At 52.0% G+C, this 8,977-nt stretch overlaps 1 pseudogene; it reads left to right on the forward strand.

The window, feature by feature from the left end:
• LOC119102875 (homeobox protein orthopedia-like) overlaps positions 1 to 8,373 on the forward strand; it is an 87,663-nt pseudogene extending 79,290 nt beyond the window's left edge.
• Positions 8,374 to 8,977: the final 604 nt, after the last annotated feature.

Consider the following 8,977-nt stretch of genomic DNA (forward strand, 5'->3'; position numbering starts at 1 on the left):
TGCACATTTTGAAGCATAGATATCTTAGACACTATGTAATGCCTACAGTTATGTTCAGAATGCCTGCCGATGATGCAGGCTTTAAACTCTGAGCACTGGGGCACCTTTGATTATGAATACAAGATGCAGCACACTGTCGATAAAAACGTTTTCGGCGAATAATCACACACTTCTTCACATTCATTGCGTCGCCACAAGGGAGTGCTCCAATGCTTGATATGGATGATGAAAGTTTCACCTTTTCAGAGGCGTCAAAGTGAAGCCGCAATGCACTGCGACAAATCCGTATGTTCTTTTCAATCATCGGTGACCAGCGATCGGGCATTGGAGTGCACGAACGGGGGTAGTCGCGTGTTGAGTGGTCTGACACCGCTTACGGAACAAGTATTATGGTTTGCACTCCAGCGGCATTGAAGCTTGATAAAAAGTTGCCATGTTTTTTGTGCAGTTAAGTGACTACCCATTCTGGGTAATCACCGGAGAACACTTTTGTGGTAGATCCAACAGTGGCACCCGTCCTTTAAATTCGGCAGGACGGGGAGAGAAATGCTTGCGCCCCTGTGACAGATCGTCTGCACGTGGGAGCTGGTCAGCAGTGAGCCCGCGCCCGCCGTCGCCGGACTGATCCCACCTGCCTCGACCCAGCCTCTCCATCGATCCCTGCCAGGCCTCCGACCGCGCCCACACACGGCTGCCGGTGGGCGGCTGGTGACGTCACGCACCTGTCGCGTGGCGCCGGCATGCGGGCTCAGCAGGCGCCGCGCCTGATCACCGACAACGCGTCACATGCGCTGTCCTGTTAGGTGGTGTTGGCACCAGAATATATAAATAAAAGCAGCATGCTGTTACCATGGTAAGCAACTTTTAAACGCATTATTTGCGGCGAGGTTCGGAGCACGCAAAGGGATGACAAAACCATCCACACATCCATATTACATAACGATGATACAAAATGTGATAACAGATCACATGTTTGCGGTTTCAGCTTATGTCAACTCGCATTACGCGTGAGCCCAGTTCCGTCAAAACGCATGATTAAGCTCTATTGACGTAATACCATGTCAGTTTGTCTGGGACATGTACAAGAACTGCACGGTGCACCCAAGGAGATCGTGCAAGAATTTCGCATTGATATGAGCACACTCGCACATACATGCACATGTATATATAATGTTTGCTATATGCAAGTGCAAACGTACCTTGCTTCAGTTTCTTGTGCGTTTGCTCAAGTGTACGAATTAAATCATTCCGTTGTTTTCGGTAGGTCATAAATAAGTTCATATATAATCATTTATATTAGTTTCCGGTGGCTTAAGTTTTGAGGGCATTCGCCCTCCATTCCAAAAGCAATGTAAAGTGCAGTCAGACGGAAGCATTCGAATGAGTGACGATGCGAGATGAATTTGGAAGAGGTAACATTTTTTGTGATTGCTGCAAATGTGTGGGGAATTTTGCTATATTTTCATATTGGTCACCATAAGCTATGCGATATGTTTACGAATATACGCATAAACTGTTCATCGATATAAATTCTTTAAAATCTATGGATCGAAACAAGGCCCGAGCTGTTAAGGTTACACTGTGTTGTATACTAGGCCATTTTTCGGAAATCGTGACAATGGCTGCTTGTCCGGTTCGTCGCTAATGCACCTTTGTGTCGGAGACTCTTAAATCGCTTAATGATCTGCAGGGCGGCACATTCGCATACACCGTGAAGCTGGTTTCACGTATCAACCCACTCTGCTTGCCGAGATCTTGCCGATACGTACGATAGTCTGTGCGTATCGACCCAAGCATTCGGTATGAACCGTTATCCTCTTTCTCATCCGCCAGCATCAGTCACTCCCATGTCTCTGTGACACCTAGTCGCTGAGGTATGCATTTGTTTCCAACCGACATTCTTCGTGATTTCTCTCTCGCAATTTTGAACAATGACTTGTCTGGTGTCAGAGTCAAGTGAAGAGGTGAAAAAGTCGGAATGGCGCAGTGTTGCATAAATGTACCACCTGATTAAACAGGTTTCATTGAGATGCCTTGGAAACGTGATAGAATAACCTTTAAATAAGTGCACTACTCTTCGTTGACAACCTGATGGTGCTGTGATTGGCGGTTTTAAAGATATAACCTCGCCTAAATGTGCGCAGCCGCTGAAGGTACGCAGTTCCCGTTTTGTCGTAGTTGGCATCATGCCTCGGTCGGCCTTCCGCCGGGCTCGTAAAGATATCTGCTTTATCCAGCCATGAACTTGGCCTAAAAATGTAAAACTAGTGACACTAACACTCCGCGATCTTCTTATCAACCGGCTGTTCACGTAACGTTACAGTGCTGGCTGTGAAGAATCCACTGTTGACGAGTTAGTCAAGGTTGCGTTACTCGCGCTTCTTCCTTCAGTCAGCAACGCAACCGAGAGGTACTGCGCAAACATGTATTTTCAAATCGCTAGAAACAAGCCCCTCTGCAAGACGGAACATCGGTCGCCTCACACAATGGCACGTGCCAAACGTCGGTATCTATTGAAAACTACATGTATATGGAAAATATCGGCATCTCGCGTACCGCAATTCGGAAAAAGAGCTCAGAATGGTGCCTGCGCCTTTTTCGGAACCACGGAACTACTAACCTTTTTCGAACTCGGAACTCGGAACTATACCGCCACGCCAGGCAGACTAAGCGGCCGGTCATCAAACATGACATGATGTCATCAAATAAGCCGGGACCAGTGTCGGTTGTAACCGACCACGGCACCGTGACAGCCGAAAATCCACACGTCCACTTGGCGGACGTCCACACCGTCGGCCGCAGGGTAGCGGCTGCCACCGTCGGCCCAGGGTATCGGCTGCCACCGTCGGCCGCAGGGTAGCGGCTGCCACCGTCGGCCCAGGGTAGCGGCTGCCACCGTCGGCCCAGGGTAGCGGCTGCCACCGTAGCGAGGCACATACGTGGACGTGTCGCCGCTCGCGCACTTCTAGGAGGCTCCACGACATTAGTGCCAGGACAAAAATTCCTACCGACGGGAGTGTTACGACATTACTTCATGAAAAACCACTACTTCCTACTATATATATATATATATATATATATATATATATATATATGTATATATATACACTTCTTTTTAAGACACTACTTACCAATAAATATAAGCGATGTTAGCGGCACGCGGCAAAATGGGTGCTTTCAAAATATATACCCGATATTTATTCTGCTGCAAATAATGTTCTCCGCCCACGCTTTTACCCGACATTACTTTCACTACGGTATTTAGTGCACAGAACGCAACGCAACGCAACGCAACGCAACGCAACGCAACGCTGAGGAAATGACAGAACAGGGTAGGCAAGTGGACAGGTCAGAGCTAGGCAGGACAAAATCCGTCTGAAGAAGAACAGGATAAGACCGGCCTTGCTTTGTCTCGCCCTCCGTCTTCTCACCAGTCCCACCGTCTGCCCTCTGCCCCTCTGCCTATGCCCTAAGTAATCTGTCCTCCGTTCCCCCCCCCCCCCCCCCATTCCATTCCGTACGCTGTGCTCCATCCTGCATTGTCCTGTGCTAAATCCTGCCTCCGGTCCTGCGTTGTCCTTGGTGCCGCTCTGTCCTCTGCCCTGCCTTTTTCTCGGTCTTTCCCTGTCCGACATCCCAACCTGTGCTTCGCGCTATGCTGCGCTGTACTGACCTGCCGTGGTCAGTGTTGTCATCTGTCCCATCATATGGCTACAAAGTTAGACTGAGTTAGTTAGACGAAGTTAATGCATGCGTATACTCTGTGCATACGTAGTGTGCATGCAATATACTTTATCTTATAAACTCTTGTCACTTGACCAGAAAGGCCTTGACGATAGGTTGATATGACTTGACGATGGTTGATAGTAATAGCATGATGATGATGATAATGACAGTAGCTAGCTGCTTTCACTGGACATTTGTAACAACACTTCGCTCGGCGTTTTGCAGTGCTTTATCATGTCGACCTGCTCGAGTCATGTGAGAGAGGTGGTTGGTGAAGAAATACGCAGGGTTTTGAATAATTGGACTCGCCTCAATTTTCAACATGAAATCGGCATGATGATCACAGCCCTTTGTACGAGGTTTTCTTCGGCGGGACACATCCATGTCATTCACACAGATCTTGGACTCAACGTTATCGTCAAGAATAATGGTTAGTTGCTGGAGGAATAGGGCCACGCAGGAGCACGCGCATCCGGAACACACCACAGTACGGTCGATAGTGCCCGTGCAATACAGATCACCACTTCCCCTATTTGCTGTGATATTTCTTTAAAATACATTGCGAGTGGAAGAAATGCAGGGCCGGATGGTGGTCTGTACTAAATTTTCCGCCCGTTGAACACAAGTGCGGTAACGGCACTGGCAAATACCAAATTTATGATGATGTAGTGCAGCTATTTGTCTGAGTTTTGCCCTGACAACGCACTGAGTCATGTTTCATATGACTTCTGGGCATGTCATATGCCGAGCTTTGGGGTGTGCCAGAAGCCGAGCAAACATGACGCGAAGACATGTCAGCAAAAAGTACACTCATTTAATATGTTACAAACGGTTTTCAGTGGGAATTTCAGAATATCTTTCCTTGGGTGGATTCCATGCTCCGGACGTAGTGTAGCTGGCGCATTTTGGCATGGACTGATATAGTCTTGCTGAGCCTCACCTGACTCGCTTTACTCTGACATTCTGTGATATGGTCAATATTCACAGGTGCTTTGGTCGGCACTGCGCATTACTTACTCAAAAGTCACCGACACCTATGAAATCTGGTGTGATGCCAGTTGGCTTAGATGGTGGCTAACTTTGCCTGAGTACCTAGGTACGCTTTTTGGCAAAAGAATCGAAGCTGCAGCAAAAAGCAAGCAATAAACTCTATGAAACGCTAAATATTTTAATTTAAAGGTTGCATGAATTAGATACCGTCTTAATGGACTGACCATACCTGATGTGACTTGAGATTTGCTATCGAGTTGCTATTGAATACCAGCCCTTGTGTTTTTCTTACGGTAAATGCTTGTAAAGAAGAAGCTGTGCATATGTATACCATTATAAAGGCGGCGCCAAATGACGTTTAAGCCCCATCGTTACCAGCTGATACCTCACTGGAGGCATCAATGTAAAAGCTAGGCATGAGTTTAACTCGATTACTCGAGGGCTTTCGGCATCTTGTTTTTTCCTTTTCTGGTAAGCGTAGTGTATTGTATATTGGCGGTGCTCGCAAGAAACGCCCCGCCTGGGCAAGAACGCTTTTGTCCCTCGACTGGGCGTGATCGCAGTTTTTAACCCCAACAATTGTAGATCAAAGACAATGTTGTCACCTCTGAACCGCTATGGTTCAGGCGACGGCGCTGTTACGCCGTGATCAACCACCGTCTCACTATCACGCGCTGGTCTCCCGTGTTGAAGCAAACATTTCGCAGAAATATGGCAGCGTACAGAAAAAGCTGCATGCAAGATAAAGGTGCCTTATGAATCAGGAAGATGTTGTCAGATCTTATTCACGCAATTGACACGATAGCCTTGCGTGACCAGATCACCAGTGCGCGGGGTGTGAATCGGCGTCTCTTGTCGGTATTAGCCTCTCCCTGTGTCAGGTAAACGTAGTGTGTTACCGTTTACTTGTCAGTATTAACCTCTCTCTCTCTCTCTCTCTCTCTCTCTCTCTCTCTCTCTCTCTCTCTCTCTCTCTCTCTCTCTCTCTCTCTCTCTCTCTCTCTCTCTCTCTCTCTCTCTCTCTCTCTCTCTCTCTCTCTCTCTCTCTCTCTCTCTCTCTCTCTCTCTCTCTCTCTCTCTCTCTCTCTCTCTCTCTCTCTCTCTCTCTCTCTCTCTCTCTCTCTCCTCTCTCTCTCTCTCTCCTCTCTCTCTCTCTCTCTCTCTCTCTCTCTCTCTCTCTCTCTCTCTCTCTCTCTCTCTCTCTCTCTCTCTCTCTCTCTCTCTCTCTCTCTCTCTCTCTCTCTCTCTCTCTCTCTCTCTCTCTCTCTCTCTCTCTCTCTCTCTCTCTCTCTCTCTCCTCTCTCTCTCTCTCTCTCTCTCTCTCTCTCTCTCTCTCTCTCTCTCTCTCTCTCTCTCCTCTCTCTCTCTCTCTCTCTCTCTCTCTCTCTCTCTCTCTCTCTCTCTCTCTCTCTCTCTCTCTCTCTCTCTCTCTCTCTCTCTCTCTCTCTCTCTCTCTCTCTCTCTCTCTCTCTCTCTCTCTCTCTCTCTCTCTCTCTCTCTCTCTCTCTCTTCTCTCTCCCTCCCTCTCTCTTCCGAAGGCCGTTTCTCCTGCCCCCAGCCTGTGCTTGTGCTGTGCCAGTGGCCTAGCGCGCCCAGCCCCCACTGACCGGCTGCGCGGCCGCTGTCCGACAGGCATGTCCGTGACGTCACCGCCGCTGGGCCTGGGCCGTGGCGGCGTGGGCCAGCTGGGCCCGGCGCCGGCCCAGATGGGCGTGTCCGGCCCGCTGGGCCAGATGAACCAGGCCATCAGCTCCATGACGGCCGTCGGCATGCCCAGTCCGGGCTACCACGGACAGTACGGACTCAACCCGCTCGGTGCGTGACAGACGACGAGCAGTGCCTCCTGTCTCTCTCAATCAGCCATCCGCTGCACGCCGGCACTGTGACGCAGCTCTAGATGTTATGAGATGCGAGACGACTGTGCGCATGCGTGTATGTGGTAGCAGACGACACACCCTCATGCAAGCGACAGCACGGCACGAGGCGCAGTACGAGAACTTCGGCTTTCTGCCATGAGCGGCGTCGGCGGGATGCAATGATCGCCCCCAGCGTTTCCAAAGCTAGCCAAGTCAGGTGTTGGGGCACGGCGGATGTAAGCGCTAGTCGTTGTCAGGTTGTGATGTTGAATTGTGCTGTCGTTGGCACTGTTAACATTTGCCGCCTGTTGGACGTGTGCCCATACTGGGGAGGGGTGGCGGGGGTATCTGGCTCTCACTCCCCGGATGCTTGTGACCTGTGCCAAAGTCGAACTGCTGTCTGGCGTTACCTTGATCGGTGCGGAAGTACTAGCTGTCAGTTCGCCGGCGTCCCTGCAGACAACTGACCGTCCGCTTCGGCTCCTCTGCCGGCAGCAGTGACCAGCTGCGGCATGGCGAGCTCGACAGCGGCCGGTTGCGCGACCTCGGCCGCCGGGCCGCCCACCCCTCCCATGGAGGCGTCCGTCATGCCCGGCCTCTACTTCTCCAACGGCGACAGCTACAGCGACGTGCGCCGCCGCATCTTCGAGAGCTCCGGCCTCGGCCACCGGCCCTGCGACTCACAGCACCTCTGACACTCGAACGGAGGCGTGTGAGCGCCTCCGACGCTGAGGGCTCGGGCGCGTCCAGGGGCGCCCTTGGCCGAGATGAAGCTCCTCTGGAGCGCGCCGAGGCCGGCGGTGTGCCACAGACACCCTGACAAGGCGTTCGACGGGCCTGTAAATCAAAACGGATGAATCGACGGCCAGGGGCAGCCGCGCGCCGCGTGCCTGATGGGCCCGGTGGCGATGTGTACTCCTGCGCGCCTCTCAGAGACGTCCTCTGCGTACGCCCGCGCTGAGTCGAGCCGGGTGCTGTGAGCTCTCCCGTCTCAGCCGGCTTGCGGCGTCCGTGGCCGACGAAGCCGTGTGGAGGGATTCGGCGGTCGCGTGCAGCCAGTCGGAACAGGTGTTCCGCCTGCAGAGCAAGCCAAGCAAAGACCGGGAGCACGCTCTCTTCAGCGGCATGTTGGTGCGAAACGACTAGGCCGGCCGATGGACCTCGCCCCCGCCGCAAGAGCTTGCTGTGGTATCTTCCATTCGTGAACCGCTCGCGTCCCTGTATGGACACGTGTCTGGGTGATGCGCGTGTGAGTCTTACGGTGATGCGCGTGGTGCGGAGGATCGACGCGTTCTCGTTGTGCTCTATACATGGAGCACCCATCTTGCTGTGCCGCCTGTGGCAGGCTGCACAATACCGCACATCGGCCTGGAGCCCTCGTGCAGCGCCGCGGAGAGATGCAGCGCACCTTAAGACGCAACGTCGCAGACGGTGCGCGAGCTTATCAACCTGACGGCGTCGCAGCCGCTGTGATTAGCGCGGCCAGGAGGTGCCGACGCACCCGGGCGCGCCACGCGGCCAAAAGACGTCTGGAGACGTCTGGAATTTAAAACGCGCGCCTTCTGCGGTGTTACATATCCCATCTCTCGTCTTCTCGGACAAGTGCAATGTTTTGTTGTATAATCTGATGGCGCGGCCGCACGCTGGCTTGAATCGGTGCTCGCCCGTGCTACGCAGCACCGTGCTGCTCATGTCCCTCCGCCAGCTTCTAGTTAGTTGAATGTGCTAATGTCCGGCTTGCATGCTGCTCTATTCACATAACTCGAAACGGTAATAAATGTCGCTCTCCGTGTTGAGACCACGAATGGTTTTTGGTTATCTGTGTGAACCGCGATCTGAGGACATTCCGCGGACACATTCGTGTGAAAAGCCCACCACGGCAGCCCCGGGTGCTACAGCCATGTCATCAACCACTTTATGCGATCGACTTGCCTTTTTCGTCGGTGAAAGTTTGTAACGGAATCCGGGAAAGCCATGCGCTAAGCAAAGCCGTTGGGAGCTGTGACTTACAATACAGTTGGGTTTGTTGGGTGCGCGGGACCTATCGGATTACGCGGACCCATGACCTGGCCACAAACACACAAACACCCGCAGCGTGCTCGGAAACCGGCTCTGAGGAAAGGCTACCTTTACCTCGCCCGAGTGTGAAGGATTGTCGGATGCCATGTCGCACGTCCTGTTAGCACAAGTAACAATCATAGGCAGAGGACACGGACGCACCCTGATCACCTCCGATTGGCGAAAGACCATAGCTTGGAGAGTGCGTTATCTGTGATCATTTTCGGTAGATATGTCACATGGGGTGGGTCCATGTAGTCCGGCAAAGTTATTCTTGATTCAGCTCGTCTCGATCGACACCAGCCAAGAAAACACATGACACGCACATACGTTCATGAAAAACGCAC

Source organism: Pollicipes pollicipes, unplaced genomic scaffold (genome assembly GCF_011947565.3).
Source record: "Pollicipes pollicipes isolate AB1234 unplaced genomic scaffold, Ppol_2.1 Scaffold_5724;HRSCAF=6776_pilon_pilon_pilon, whole genome shotgun sequence".
In the NCBI taxonomy this organism is placed as follows: Eukaryota; Metazoa; Arthropoda; class Thecostraca; order Pollicipedomorpha; family Pollicipedidae; genus Pollicipes; species Pollicipes pollicipes.